The sequence below is a fragment of the Rattus rattus genome, chromosome 13, assembly GCF_011064425.1.
Source record: "Rattus rattus isolate New Zealand chromosome 13, Rrattus_CSIRO_v1, whole genome shotgun sequence".
Taxonomy (NCBI): domain Eukaryota; kingdom Metazoa; phylum Chordata; class Mammalia; order Rodentia; family Muridae; genus Rattus; species Rattus rattus.
Window position 1 is genome coordinate 72207620 of NC_046166.1, and position 15102 is coordinate 72222721.

A 15102-nucleotide genomic window follows, 5' to 3' on the forward strand; every position below is an offset into this window, starting at 1 on the left:
TTTAGTTAATTTGCATGAGGGTCTGTCCGTCTTCTTTTTGAGAAGAGCCAACTCTTTCTTTGATTGATTCCTTGTATTGTTTTGTTTCTCTTACTGATCCATCAGTTGATTATTTTTTGCAATCTACTCCTCTTGGGTCTGATTTCCTCTTTTTGGCCTAGAGTTTCCTGATTTGCTGTTAAGTTGATAGCGTAAGATCTTTCTAACTTTTTAATGTAGGCACTTAGCACTATGAACTTGCCTCTAAGAACAGCCTCCATTGTGTCCCATAAATTTGAGTATGGTGTATATTCATTTTCATTCAACTCTAGAAAGTCTTTGATTTCTTTCTTACTTCTTTCTTGACCCATTTTTTGTTCAGGAGAGAGCGGTTTAGTTCCGAGTTTTTTAACTGTCTGTTGTTTCCGTTGGCGTTTAATCATGGTGGTCAGACAGGATGCAGCATGTAATTTCAATTTTCCAGCATCTGTTGAGACTTTGCTTTGTGTGTGAAGTCTGTGGCTGAGGTTTGGAGTAAGTTCCAATTTTGGAGTAGCTGAGAAGAAGTACCCTTTTGTGTTTGAGTGAAATGTTCTGTAAGTATCTATTGGGTCTATTTGGTTTATAACTTCAATTAGCTCCCACATTCTCTGTGTCACTGTTGTCTGGATGACCTGTCTATTGGAGACAACAGGGTACTGAAGTCTCCCACTATTAGTGTGTGAGGGTCAATGTGTGATTTAAGCTGTAGCAGTGTTTCACTTACAAACTTGGCTGCCCTTGTATTTCTGACATAGAGGTTAAGAATTGAAATGGCCTTTGGGTGAATTTTTCCTGTGATAAGAGTATGTAATGTCTTTCCCTACCTCCTATGATTAGTTTTGGTCTGAAGACATATCAGATATGAAAATGGTTAAGTACTAGCTTGTTTCTTAGGTCCATTTTGCTTGGAATATCTTTTTCTAACCCTTTACTCTGAGGTGCTGTCTATCCTTGATGTTTAACTGTGGTTCTTGTATGCAGCAGCAGGATGGATCCTGTTCTCACCTCCGTTCTATTTAGTCTGTGTCTTTTTATTGGGAAATTGGGACTGCCGATGTTGAAAGATATCAAATGTGAGTGTTGCAGGCCTGGAGGGAAAGGCTTGCTCTGTACGAGTTCTGCTCTAGCTGCTGGGAAAATTTCCCCAGCAAGTATTACAGCTCTGCTCTAAGAGGTATCCTGGTAGTCGGAAGCCAAGGAATACAGCAAAGTCACGGAGGACAACAAAGCTTATGTAAGAGGGAAACCCCCAGGAGGGTGGCTGCCTCCGCTTGGTGGAGAAGCAGCAGAGAAGTGGGCAGAATGCAGGGTTTATATAGGGTTTCTTAGGGGTGGGCAGAGGGGGGATGGGAGAGGGGAGAAGGGGAGGTGGGCAGTGGGGGATGAGGGGTGTGTGGGGGGAGCTTTCCATGGTGGACTGGGATTGGAGGGAGTATGTGGCCTGATTTTGGGTTCAAATTCAGGAACTGGTAGGATTTTTTTTCTTGTAGGGTGGGGCCTGGCCACACTCCAGCCTCAGAGCTGGGAATGACCATTACAACCATTAGAAAACTACCCTTAGAGCAGTTAGGGAAGTCTAGGGGCAGAGTCTGGCCACCTTCCAGCCTTGAGGGGCTGGAATGGCAGATACAGCTGTTTTAACCTTACTGGCCTGGCTGCTGGAGCTCCTAGGGTGGGGCCTGGCCACTTGCAAGCTTCGAGGGTTTACAAGGTTTACAAAGGGAGTCTACAGCAGGAAAAGCCTTGCCTGCCTCCTCAATTGGCGTCAGTTGGTGTGGATAGCCAACATCAATATCCAATGACTGTTGATCCGGTGGTGGTGGTGAGGGGGGAGAGTGGTGGGAGTGGGAGGAGGAGTGGTAGGGGGATTTGGGGGGGTGGGTTTGTGTGTGCTTCTGAGAAACCAGTTCACCTCCATTCTGTAATCAGGAGCCATTTTAGCTCAGTTGGGTTTCTGTTCGCCATAAGATACAAAAGTTCTGTTTCTGGGAATCTGACTTACTGTGACCTGGCTGTTTAACTATAAACCCACCCTCCCAAGCCATCTGTTCCTGGAAATACTCTGTGACCATTGTTCCAGGAGAGACTTTCCTAACTGCCTGGTCTCCTATGCAAAATCTCCCACCCAGTGGTTTTGCCCTTTGAAAGGGGCATGGTTCAGGGCTGGTTTCTTGAATCCTGCCAGGTTCAACAGGACAGTTGGAAGTCTCCCCCCATAGAACTTGCTTTCACTTGGCCATAATTTGGATTGGTGATCTTTCTCCTAGGTCCCTAGGAACACTTCCCTTCTTTTGGTTTTGCTCATCTGGGATCATTTAGTCCCTATGTTTTCTTTCTTTTTTTTTTTTTTTTTTTCTTTTTCTCAGAGCTGGGGACCGAACCCAGGGCCTTGCGCTTGCTAGGCAAGCGCTCTACCATTGAGCTAAATCCCCAACCCCAAAGACCAGCAAGTGCTTTTTCTTCTTTTTTTCGGAGCTGGGGACCGAACCCAGGGCCTGGTGCTTCCTAGGCAAGCACCCTACCACTGAGCTAAATCCCCAACCCCCTATGTTTTCTTTAGGTTGGAGTTTACTCTTTAGGACCTTCTATAGGGCTGGAGGTATAGATATACATTGCTTAAATTCAGTTTTACCATTGAATGTCTATTTTTTTCCCATCTATGCTCAATGAAAGTTTTGCTGGGCGCATTAGTATAGCCTGGCATCTCTGTTCTCTTAGAATCTACAGCACATCTGTCCAGACCCTTGTGGCTTCTAGAGTCTCCATCAAGAAGCCAAGTGTAGTTCTAAGAGGTCTGCTTTTGTATGTGAGCTGAACTTTTATTGTTTTTCTTTGTTCTGTATATAATAATCATGATAAACGTTATTATGAGCTAAGGTGACTATCTTTTCTGGTGACAGTTTGGTGTTCTGTATGTTCTTGGACTTTGATAGGCATCTCTTGGGTTAGGGAAAGTTCCTTCTGTGACATTGTTAAATGTACTTTTTTGTACCTTTTACCTGTGTTTCCCCGTCTTCCTCTATTCCTACCATTCTTAGATTTTTGTCTTTTCATACTGTCCCAGATTTCTTAGATGTTTTGTGACAGGATTTTTTTTTTTTTCTGGATTTGACTTTTTGTTCTGACTAGTGTAACCATTTCTTCTATCGGGTCTTCAATACTTGAGATTCTCTTTCATCTCTTGTATTCTGTTAGTGAAGCTTGCCTCCGCAGGTCCTGCTCAAGCTCCTGACTTTTCATTTCCAGGCTTTCCTCAGTTTGGGTTTTCTTTATTGATTCTATTTCATGCTCAAGTCTTGAGCAGTTTGCTCACTTCCTTCCAATGTTTGCTTGCGTTTTCAAATAATTCTTCTAAGAATTTATCATATGCTACCCTACCTGTCATAACTTCCACCATATTCATAAAGACTTTTCAGGTCTTTTACCTGTGCTTCAGGTATGCTGCGATACTTAGAGCCTGCTGTGGTGGGGTTGCTGGGTTCTGGTGGAGACATATTGTCCTGTTATTCTGGTTTTGTTGTTGTTGTTGTCTGTTTTACACTGGCATCCAGGCATCTGGGATTGGAAAGACTGTGATTCCAAGTGTTTATATATGGTCTTAACTTTTTTGGGTGGGTGTTGTGTGCTTTCTGTTTCTCTCTTGGTTCTTAGGAGGGGTGGCTGTGGCCTCTCTGGGAAAATCTTCTAAGGCCTTGTTATGTGCAGGCTGTGGGAATTCCAGGTAAAATGTGTTCTTGGTTTTCGGACCTGAGACCTAGGAATGGGGATGGGCTGGGGGCAGTGGAGGGGCTTCACAAGGGCCGTGGAAGGGCATGACAAGAGGGAGGAAGGCTAGGTATTCCACCAGGATCTGCTTAGTCAGACTCCTGGGAATGAGGCCAGGGAGTGAGGAGAGGCCACAGCAGAAGACCTGCTACAGAACTGGGGATGATTGGGGGATTGGAGTAAGAGCAATGGAGTGAAATATGGGTCTGCAGTTAGCCTGCAGCTACTCCATGCCAGGAGTAGCCTGTGGATTCCCATGGAGTGTCTGCTGGAGTTGGATGCTGGATAAAATAACAGGAAGAGAGGGCAGGAGGGGGAGATCTGTGGGATCCAGTGGTGAGGGCCATGAGGGGGAAGGGAGGCTGCAGGAGGTGTTCTTTTGCTGCACTTCAGATGAGACTGAGGACTTGGACTTAGGGGTGGAAGGAGAGGTGAGAGACCCAGCAGTGATACCTGCTGTTTCCCAGGAGTGCCTCCTGGAGTTGGGGGCTGGGGTAGTGGGCAGAGTAGTGGGAGGGAAGCTAGCAGAGGATCTGTGGGCTTTGGTAGTGATGGGGCTGGGTGCTGCCACAGGGGGTTCACTGCAGAGCTGGTGATGAGGCTGGGGCATTGGACGCTGAGGCACTGGACTCAGGGGCATGGAGGGAGAGGTAAAGGCCTGCAGTTAACCTGCCTGCTTCCCAGTTAGAGTAGCCTGAGTGTTTGTAGAGAGTGCCTGCTGGAGGAGTCACTTGTTTTTTCCTCGTTAATGACTGTGTGTCTCCAGCTAAGCAATCTCTGATAGTCTAATGCCACGAGGGGGTTCTCACATTTCCTGTTTTGTCTATTTGTGGTTCTTGATACTGCTGCAAACACTGGTCTTTCTTTTCTTCATTATTTCTCCTTCTCTTTCCTTTAATTTTTTTTTTTAAATACAAGGTCTTGCTTTGGAGCTCAGATGGGCCTCAACCTCACTATCCCACTACCTCAGGCTCTAGGGTGCTGGTGTCTTTCTCAACCTTCTTCAATGTCACTTTACAGAGCTATAAGCAAGCCATGTATTGAAATCAGGTCTGCTCTTAGTTACTCCACAGTATAAAACACAATGGGTTTCCGGGTGACAAATACCCTAAGACTACCTTATAAGCAGCTTTTGCCTCCATTGTGAGATGCAGGACGACTGTGAATCTGGACGGGCACAAACACCATTCTGTCCGGCACCATCCATGCAGAACACATTGACAAATGACTTATTCCTAAACCAGGCACAGCACTGCACACTAATTCTGCCTCTTGGGAAGCAGAGCAGGAGGCTCTCTGTGAGTTTGAGACCAGCTTGGTCTATGTATTAACTTCCAGGACAGCCAGGACTACATAGAAAGGCCCTGACTCGGACAAAACAATAAATGAGTTATTCCTGGGAGTGGAAAGGGTGTTACCCTGTAAGTTATCAATGTGAGTTGTGGTTGTAGGATCACATGATTGAATTTAAATCGTAACAGGAAAAACCAGGCCCAAGAATGTACTGGACATACCAGGTCAAGGGCAGGGTATATAACTCCCCCACTTGTTCTCTATAAAGAGGACAGTACCCAACATTGGTTGGATTGGGCATAACATTACTCCTGACTTCTCATTTGACAAACGTGTCAAAAACAGGCAAAGAACCCACAACTGTCCCTGGGGCCTAACTCAGATCAATCCATGCTACTACTACTGATGTGACCCAACGACCTGCTTTTCGCTGTCCTGTGGTTTGCTCATCTGGACCTACTGTCTGTCCTCCCATCCACTCCAGCTCTGGACCTGGCTCTCCTCTCCACCTCTGTAGCAACTCCACAGCACAGCTCTCAAGTTTGTGATCCTCAGTGGTCTAGCTCACGAACAGCAGCTTCTTCCCCAAAGCTGTCAGAATTTAGAGTATCGAGATTCCCAAGCTTCAAAAACCATTTACTGTATGTGTGCATGTGCTCAAGCAGTCCCCGGGTGGGTCCTGGGGATCAAACTTGGGTCTTCAGGCTCAGTGCCTGTCTTCATATGCCTGTACCTTCGGAGCCACCTCGCAGACTTCTCCATTCTAGTCTTAACCAGCAGTGTCTGTGCCATTCACACTACTTATGATACTCAACACAGTTGCGTTTATGAGGTGGAGAAAGCTGAAACGCAGGGAAGGGCAGTGCATCCTGCCAGGCTGCTGGCTGGGTATTAGGTTAACAAGCCAATTGCAAAGGTGCCTGGATGGCTGCCAAGTGGCAGCAGAGAGGAGCTCAATTGAGCTGTACCCAGGATCAATTAGAAGTTTGTTTCCTGGTGATCTCCTGAGCAGAGACTGTGATGAGTCCCCTAGAGTAGTCTCAGACAAAATAACAATTTAATGTGCTGTGTCTGTCTCTATACAGGTTTGTGTGTCTCTGGTCTGGCCTAATAGGTCCAACATATTCAGCGGATTGTCAATATAGAAACAGAATTCTGACCTCAAAAGGCGTAAGAGATCATTTATTCCAGACCCAATTAGGAGTAAACATAGCCCAGGAAGTTGGATTCATGGTACACCAAACACCGTGTTTCAATGTGTAGAAGTTTCATTAAGTTTTATAGCAACAGAACAATGTCATAGAGTAGATTTTCAAATACATTGGTGGGAAAATATCAGGTAAAAGGCAAATCTGCCAAGACTGTGCTACAGGCCTTAGGTGCTGTCCAATGACAGCTTGTGGGTTGGTGGAAGCCAGGGATCTATTGGCAAATTCAAAAAGGATTTTATCTGATAGTTACAAGGATATTAAGCCAATTACACAGGTGGGTATTATCCTGCAACATCCCAGCTTTCTGAAACCATTGAAGTCTTAATCAGTCAACCAGTCTCACGCAATGGTAGTGCTGTGTTTTATAAAAACATTAGGAAAGAAGGAATGTGTTCGGTGAATGTGTAGTCAGGTGTACGGTATGGTATCTTCCCCTGAGGGACCAGCCACACGACCACAGTATAGTATAGAATAGTTTATTCAGGGCATGGGGAAGGGAGTTGAGAGGAGTAAAGACAGAGAAAGGCGGGGGGGGGGTACGAGTGGCGTAGAGGCCAGCTATGAGCACATGGAGAGAGGTGGGGAAAGGGAATGGCAGGGGTGGGGGAAATGGGGGAGGGAACAGAGCTGGAGCAAGAAAGCTAGAGCAAGAGAGAATGGAGGGGGCAAGCAGCCCCTTTTATAATGGGTCAGGCACACCTGGCTGTTGCCAGGTAACTGGTGAGGAGCTTAAGACAGAATGCTAACAGGTAACACAAGTGCTGGAAACCTAATTCACAATGTCCCACATCCAGTGTGTCTTCAACTGTGTCCTGCTCAGTCCATTGAGTCTGATGTGTCTAGTCACTCCCAGCATGCCGAGAACAAGTCCTAGCTTGGAGAGGAGTTCTGAGGAAAGGGTGGGGTATAAGCTGTCTGACAGTGTGTGTTCTGCTTGAGACAGCTTTCTTTTTTTAAATATTATTTTATGTATTTGAGCACACTGTCGCTCTCTTCAGATACACAAGAAGGGGGCACTGGATCCCATTACAGATGATTGTGAGCCACCATGTGGTTGCTGGGAATTGAACTCAGGACCTCTGGAAGAGCAGTCAAGCTCTTAACCACTGAACCATCTCTCCAGCCCCTAGACAACTTTCTGAAGATCACCAGACAGCTCAGCCCTCGAGGACAAAAGCCCAGTCTTTAACTTGCATATCAATCCAATCACCCCAGGTTCCCCACTGACTATTCCACGAATCAGCATCCCCTGACCCCAGCCCCAGATTCTAAGAAAAAGACTGCAAGTACATTCTTTTTTTTTCTTTTTTTCTTAACATTGCAAATGAATTAAGAGATCTGCCTGCTTCTGTAAGTATAGACAATAAGCTACTAGCTGGGTAGAATCTTGTTCTGAGGTGCCATTCCCACCATGACTGGGACTAACCTCCCTCAGTCCCAGGCTGACCTTGAATCTGCCTCCTTTTGTAAGCACAGTAAATTTAGCTAGGTGATCTTGCCCTGTGATCACCACTCCCTAAATCTCTTTCCTTAGTATCTTTCTGACAAGTTGGCTCATAGTGCAGCTGCCTCTGTTCTTTTAGATATGTGAAGCTCCTTATACAATTCATATTGCATCCTTATATTTTACATAGTTGAGAAATTATATATTTTTGAACTTCTATTTTCAGAGCTCTTTCCAACAGCCTTAAGAGCTATCCTGAAGGTCATGGCTAAGATACACCCTCCCCTCCCATACTCATGTTGCTTCTAATTATCTTGAAGTCATCAACCTTGGCCCGGAAATTATTTCCTTAAGGAGGAACATGAAGATATATACACACACACACACACATACACACACACAAGAAGTGTCACACCCAGCAACCTTTAACACATTCATGGAGACCTATGCCCTGTTGGCTCTGTTCCAAGGGCAGGAACCATGTCATATAAGCACCAGCATCTGATCATGGTTTACCTGCATAAGCAAAGTTCTAAGTCATTCCACCCTGACAAATGCCCCCCCCCCCGTCAGACCCTCCTGGGCTCAGTGTTTGACCCTGCTGATGCATGTGGAAGCCTATCAGAGGATCATCCAGACCTTTCTGTTTGGCCTGGGTGGTACACCTGGGCAGTGACACTGTTAAGTTGGTTCCTGTTTTTTGGTTCCTGAGGGCCTAAGCCTGTTTTTCCAGTATGCTTCCTGGAATTCTCCACCCAGTGAACTTGGGGTATATATTCTGTGAACCTCAGTAAAGTTTCGGCATTCTTTTTTTAACATGAATGACTTGAGTCTGTGTGTTGTTTTTAATCCCACAGGCCTACGCTCAGTTCTCAGTACTGTCACAGCAAGGGCGCCGACACCTGCCCCCCCAAAATGGAGTATATCTGGACCAGGTGCTGCCCCATTCATCTATTTCAGTTCACGCTCCATTCAGCAGATATTGGAGCAGGTTATGCAGTGGAACCCTCCTTTTACCTATTTCCTTTCTCATTGTTCCAAGGATGCATGCTGGGATAAGAGCTGAAGTAGTAAAGGGTGGCCAACCAAAAGGCGCCAAGGACAGTCCTAGGTATTTGGATCAAAACACTGGTTTCTAGTTATTCCCTGTAGAGTTGCATGTCCTGGCTAATAAACTGAAACCCGGTCTGTGTAAGGCACTGAGCAAGGTTACAGACTGCCCTCTCCTACAAACTAAGATCCAGGTCTGTCCTAGTTAGGGTCTGTTGCTGTGATAAAGCACCATGACCAAAAGCAACTTGAGGAGGAAAGGGTTATTTCAGCTCACAACTCTAGGGTCATACTCCATCACTGAGAGAAGCTAGGATAGGAACTGAATGCAGAAACATGGAGGCAGGAACTTAAGCACAAGCCATGGAGGAATGTTGCTTACTGGCTTGCTCGCCATGACATTCTTAGCCTGCTTTCTTATACAACTGAGGAACACCTGTTTAAGGGTGGCACTGTCCCCTGGAGGCTGGGCCACCCACATCAATCAATAAAATAAATAGCCAACAGACTGTCTACAGGCAATTTCTTGGAGACATTTTTTCAATTGATGTTCCTCTTCCCTAATAACTAGGTTGTGCCACATTGACAAAACAAATGAAACCAACAACCAAAAAGCAGGGCAGGGCTGTCTTACATCTTGGAAGAAGGGCTAGAGGAGTAGGGTCCCCAGCAGAGGTAACAGTGTTGCAACATCCACAGCTGTGGGGTTAACTAGTGTTCAGCAGTGGTGATCTCTCAGGGTCGGCACCAAGGACACATTCAGGAGCTGACATGTACCCCAAGTGAACAGACTCTGAAAACAGAAAGCCCCAGAGACCTCCACTTTTATATTCAGCCTTCAAGTGAAGGACCCCCAGAGTGGGGAGACCCTCACTCAAGTCTCGGGATGACGCAACCCCCCAAGAACTCACACAAGACCGTCCTTGCTGTAATTACATGAGGTTTATCGATAGTAACCAGTGCACTGGGGTCGAGACTCGTATCCCACGCAGGGGCAGTGGAGTTCGACCACGACCTGAATTTTCACAGAGCTTATAAAGGAAAAAACCACAAACCAGGGAGAGCAAGAGGGAGGGAGGAGGGGAATTCTAAAACCATAAACTGCCCATATAGTTAGGTCATATACTAGTCATGTGTAACACTAGGCAACACACCCAGGGCTGTGTGACATTGTGATTAAGGGCAGTGACATTTTACAGGGGCGTTGGGACATTGTGGCCGGAGGCTATGGGTCATTGTGGCTATTCCAGGAAACTTTTCATGCAAGAATGTTCCGGGAACCATTGTGCAGCAGGGGAGGGTGAAAAGTTCAAGCTCTTACAGACCCCACTTCTTCTTTTGGGGGGTAGTTAGTGCTTATTATTAATTTTTAATTCTTCATTCCCCACTTTTTTCTTTTTATCGCCTAATCCTAGAGCCACTGTTCATCCCATTGTAGCTCTTGGTACTGTTGTCGCAGGACCAGTACCTGAACAGCACTCACTCTTTCTTTTATGAAAGCCACCAGCCTATTGAGTATACATGGCCCGAAAGTAAGTAGAAGCATGAGAATTATAATGGGCCCAACTAAAGTAGAGAGGAGAGTGGTTGACCATGGGGACTTATTAAACCAACTTTTAAACCATCCCTGATGCGCTTCTCTGTCTGCCTTTTCTCTAACCTTTTTCTAAGTTTATTCATGGAGTCTTTAATTACTCCTGAATGGCAGTTCTGATTTCTCTATAAGCCTTGTATTGTAACAGCAGATGTCCTTGTGCTGCCCTTTGCAGCACCTAGATAGCCTTAGCCCTAAGTAATTCTCAACTCCTTTTTGTGTCTTACTAAGTCGTTAGCATCAGGATTCCAATCTGGACACTATCTAAACCTGCACACCAAGGTCATGACTAGCTTTTAGAACTTCTAAACTTATACAGATTGTGATCCCTGAGGCACAGTCCCAAGAAGTGTTAGGAGTACTAACGTATGTAGCGTTACATCATTTGTAATGGAAATCAAGCCTATCCCACACCTATCTTGATAGAACCCAGGACAAACATGACTGAATTTCCCTCTAGGTCCCACAGCTAGTACACGGCTGGTGAGGGCTGAGAATTGACAGCTGTCAGGGTGGTCAGCAGCACCAGGTATGGTCCTTTCCAGTGAGGCTCGAGTGTCTGGGCTCTGTGTAGCTGCAATCTCCGACCTGGAACTGATGGGATGTCTCAGGGGTCTCCGGGGCATAGGCTGCTGTCAGCTGTGAGCAGATTTCTTTCTGTATCACCTGTAGGTCTTTTAGCCTGGCACACAAATCATTATTACTATGGCACTATGACATGTTGGTTCAGTAACATCATCTAATACAGTCAGAGGACTTGAGGCCCCATATAAGATCTCAAAGTGGGTAAGGCTGAATCTGGAAGGGGTATTTCTTGCTCTGAAGAGAGCAAGAGGGAAGGAGTATCACCCAGTCTGTGCCAGTCTCCATGGTCAATTTGGTCAGGGTCTCTTTTAGAGTTCTATTTATTTACTCTACCTGTCCTGAACTTTGAGGTCTGTAAATACAATGTAATTTCTAATCGACCTCTAAATACTTGGCCACATCCTGGCTTACCTTGGCAACGAAAGTAGGGCTGTTGTCTGACCAGATTACCTTAGGCATTCCAAATTGGGGAAAGATTTCTTCCAGTATCTTCTTGATGATTGCAGAGGCCATCTCTCGTTTGGTGAGGAAAGCTTCTATCTGTTCCTGGAAAGGTATCTACAAGCACTAGGAAATACTTGATCATATTTTTCTGGTTTTATCTCAGTGAAGTTCACTTGACTTTTCACTAAACTCTCTAGGTCTCTTTGCCCTGTTTGTTTGCTAAGCATTCTACTGACATACCTTATATTTTTTTTTTTACTGTCTCTCTGGCTAAAATCTTAAAGTCTATTACATACACTTAACTACTTGGACAAACTATTTATCTCCTAAATGAATCCATTTCTGTATTTGGCACAGTGAGACTTTTCTTTGTTCTCTGGGGAGTATAGCTTTCCCTCAAGTGTGTCATTGTCTTTTTTTTTTTTTCCGTTTAAGCAATTTGAGCCTTTTTCTTCTGTTTTACATTCTAAGTGAGGCCATCCCTTAGTCCAATCCAGTTCCCAGTGGCTGTCTCTTGCAGGCCTGTAACCAGGATAGGCTCCTGCATAGCCATTTCCCGAGCCACTTTATCTGCTTTGTTACTGCCCCCCATGTCACTGAATCTCTTCCCTCCTGTTTTCCTGGGCAATGAATAGTACTCAGAGTTGTTGGCTTCACCAGGGCATCAAGAGATGGCAAAGGCATCTGCAGTGCTGATGTGCTGGGGCGTGAAGTTCAGCCATCCCAGATGACATCGTTTTGTCCACCATGGCAGCACCCACTTATCTCTGATCTTCATTCATGAAGAGAACTGTTCCCATCTGTGACAAGGTCCTCGGCTTTCAGCAGCGGTCAATCAGCCAGTCGCAGAGAGGTCTTTCCTCCACCCATGGGCTTCTGCCAGTGCTTGACACTCGTGCTGTGGTGGTTCCAGGTCCGGACTGGGCAGCAAGGTGACCAGATTGTCCTCACCCGGTGGAGAATCTAGTCCATGGCAGCTGACCAGTGGTCCCATCTTTGGGACACTCTATTCAAAGGCAAACATCAGCCACTCTATCACAGTTTAAGTCCTGGATTGGGTGATAATTGTTAAAAAGTGCCTGCTGGCAGGAGTGATATGTTCCAAGCAGAACAGCTGCTTAAGCCATTCATCTCCCAGCATCAGGTACTGGTGCACTGAGACAAGTCTTAAGCTCCACATATACAGTCTGTAGATATGCATACACATGGCCTCACCCAGCCATTTCAACCCACGCAAGCCATTTTGGAGAGCAATTTTCTCATGAGCAAGGGATAGGGGCAGTCAGGGATGACTATGAACTAGTGGGTTACCCGGCCCACGCCAAGGTCCACTGTTCTTCGGGCAGTCCATAAGTATTGTTCGTTGCCAGTAGCCTCTTACACTCAAGATCTTTGGATATTGGCCCACTGGGGGGCATAGGAGCACAGAGCATTGGGTCCCTGTATCCACACTTCCCTTCTATCTCTGTACATAGCCAGCACTCTGGGACCAAGAAGCTCTCCAGTGGCCCCTCTTGTTCTTTCTTGGGCAGTCCCTGACCCAGTGTCCTTTTTCTTTGCATTAGGCACACTGATCTTTAGCCAGGAATTCTCTTCTGTTGCCAGGTACTATCTTCCTAGGTTCCCTAACTACTGTGGCCAGTATATGTTCCTCTCTCGTCTTTTATCTCTCTTTAGCTCTCTAACTTCCTCTTCTTTTTGTCTCCTTTCTTCCCTAGCTTTCTGCTCTTTTACCTTCTTTCTCTTTTTAACCTTACTTTCTCTGTAACTTATACTAACTCTCAGCAACTTAACTTAACCTTCAAGTTTCTGTATCCTTTCCTTATCTTGGCCAGATTGGTGGGGCACTTTCCAGCCCCTCAGAGACCCACCCTTGGAGCCTGGCGGCAGACCTGGAGCACTCCCTACCTTCAGGCGTCTGAAGAGAGCAGGTTTCCTCCGTGGTAAAGAAGTCCTGTAACAGTTACTAACAAGCATCTCAAGAGAATCTTGAGAATAGAAGAGGGCAAACAGCATTTAGTCACACAGCTAAACCAGGAGGCCTTTGTACAAATAAGCACAAGCTTTGTCTATGAAACGGAAAGGTGAGCAGAGAGGCAGCAGATCTGTTACCGGCTGTCTCTCTGGACTTAGATTTTCCCTTAAGGAGTACCTCTCTTCAGTGTCAGCTTGGTGGCTTTGCCTCTCAAGAGAACCAGCCTCCAAATGACACTAGGCTTCTCAAAAGATTAACAGACAAAAACAGAAGTGCTTGACAAAAACAAAAAAGACAACTGGCCATAAGATCACCACAAAACCAAACTGATTCAGATGGGAGCTTCCGTGAGCTCACCAAAAACAGATGAAGGGGAGCGGATTCTACATCACTCTTCTTTCTCAACCAGAACACAAAACAAAGACCTAAGACACACAGACAAAAACCACTCTGGAAATACAGATGGCCAGGAGGGCAGGTCTTTTCTCCAACCCAGGAGAATCACTGAATCCTCACAAGCACCCAGATGGGAATCTCCCAGGCGTCCCTGGGGTCCCTCCTCACCTCCTGGGACGTCTCCCAGGGCAGTGCAATCAGTGAGCCCCAGGCACGTCTACCACTCACACTCGCTTCTCTCCTGAGAAACGAGCCTCCCTCTCAGCCCGAGATGGGAGTGACTGCGAAACCAGAACTCCAGAACTCGCGAGCAAATACAGACCCAGAGTAGCAAATACAGACCCAGAGTAGCAAATACAGACCCAGAGTTTAGCCGGCACAAAACACAGACACAGACAAAGACACAGATGCTATCTCACCTCCAAGTGGGTCTTTGGAGACGAGGGTGGTCACCCATCCCGGACGAGCCCCCAATGAAGGACCCCCAGAGTGGGGGAGACCCGCACTCAAGTCTCGGGATGACGCAACCCCCCAAGAACTCACACAAGACCGTCCTTGCTGTAATTACATGAGGTTTATCGATAGTAACCAGTGCACTGGGGTCGAGACTCGATCCCACGCGAGGGGCAGTGGAGTTCGACCACGACCTGAATTTTCACAGAGCTTATAAAGGAAAAAACCACAAACCAGGGGAGCAAGAGGGAGGGAGGAGGGGAATTCTAAAACCATAAACTGCCCATATAGTTAGGTCATATACTAGTCATGTGTAACACTAGGCAACACACCCAGGGCTTTGTGACATTGTGATTAAGGGCAGTGACATTTTACAGGGCCGTTGGAACATTGTGGCCGGAGGCTATGGGTCATTGTGGCTGTTCCAGGAAACTTTTCATGCAAGAATGTTCCGGGAACCATTGTACAGCAGGGGAGGGTGAAAAGTTCAAGCTCTTACAGACCCCACTTCTTCTTTTGGGGTAGTTAGGCGGCTTATTATTAATTTTTTAATTCTTCACAAGGAAAGAAAGAAACAGTAACCAAGAGTAAGACCGCATAAGAAAACACTGGTGACTGAGGTGTCTATGAGCTCCAGCCAACTGTCAGTCAGCAGCCAGTCTCGGTGACCTTGACAATGACCCTTGTACCTGGACAGAATAATTACTGTTTTACTTTAATGAGTACGGAAATTAAACCAGAGAGGCTGGGAATTCTCTCTAGCATACACTTTTTACACACAGCATCCCACAGCCTTCTGAACAGAGAGTCAAAGGCCCACACTGAAATTAACTGCCCCAGTGTAAGCCCCTAGGGGAACCAGCACCAGAGC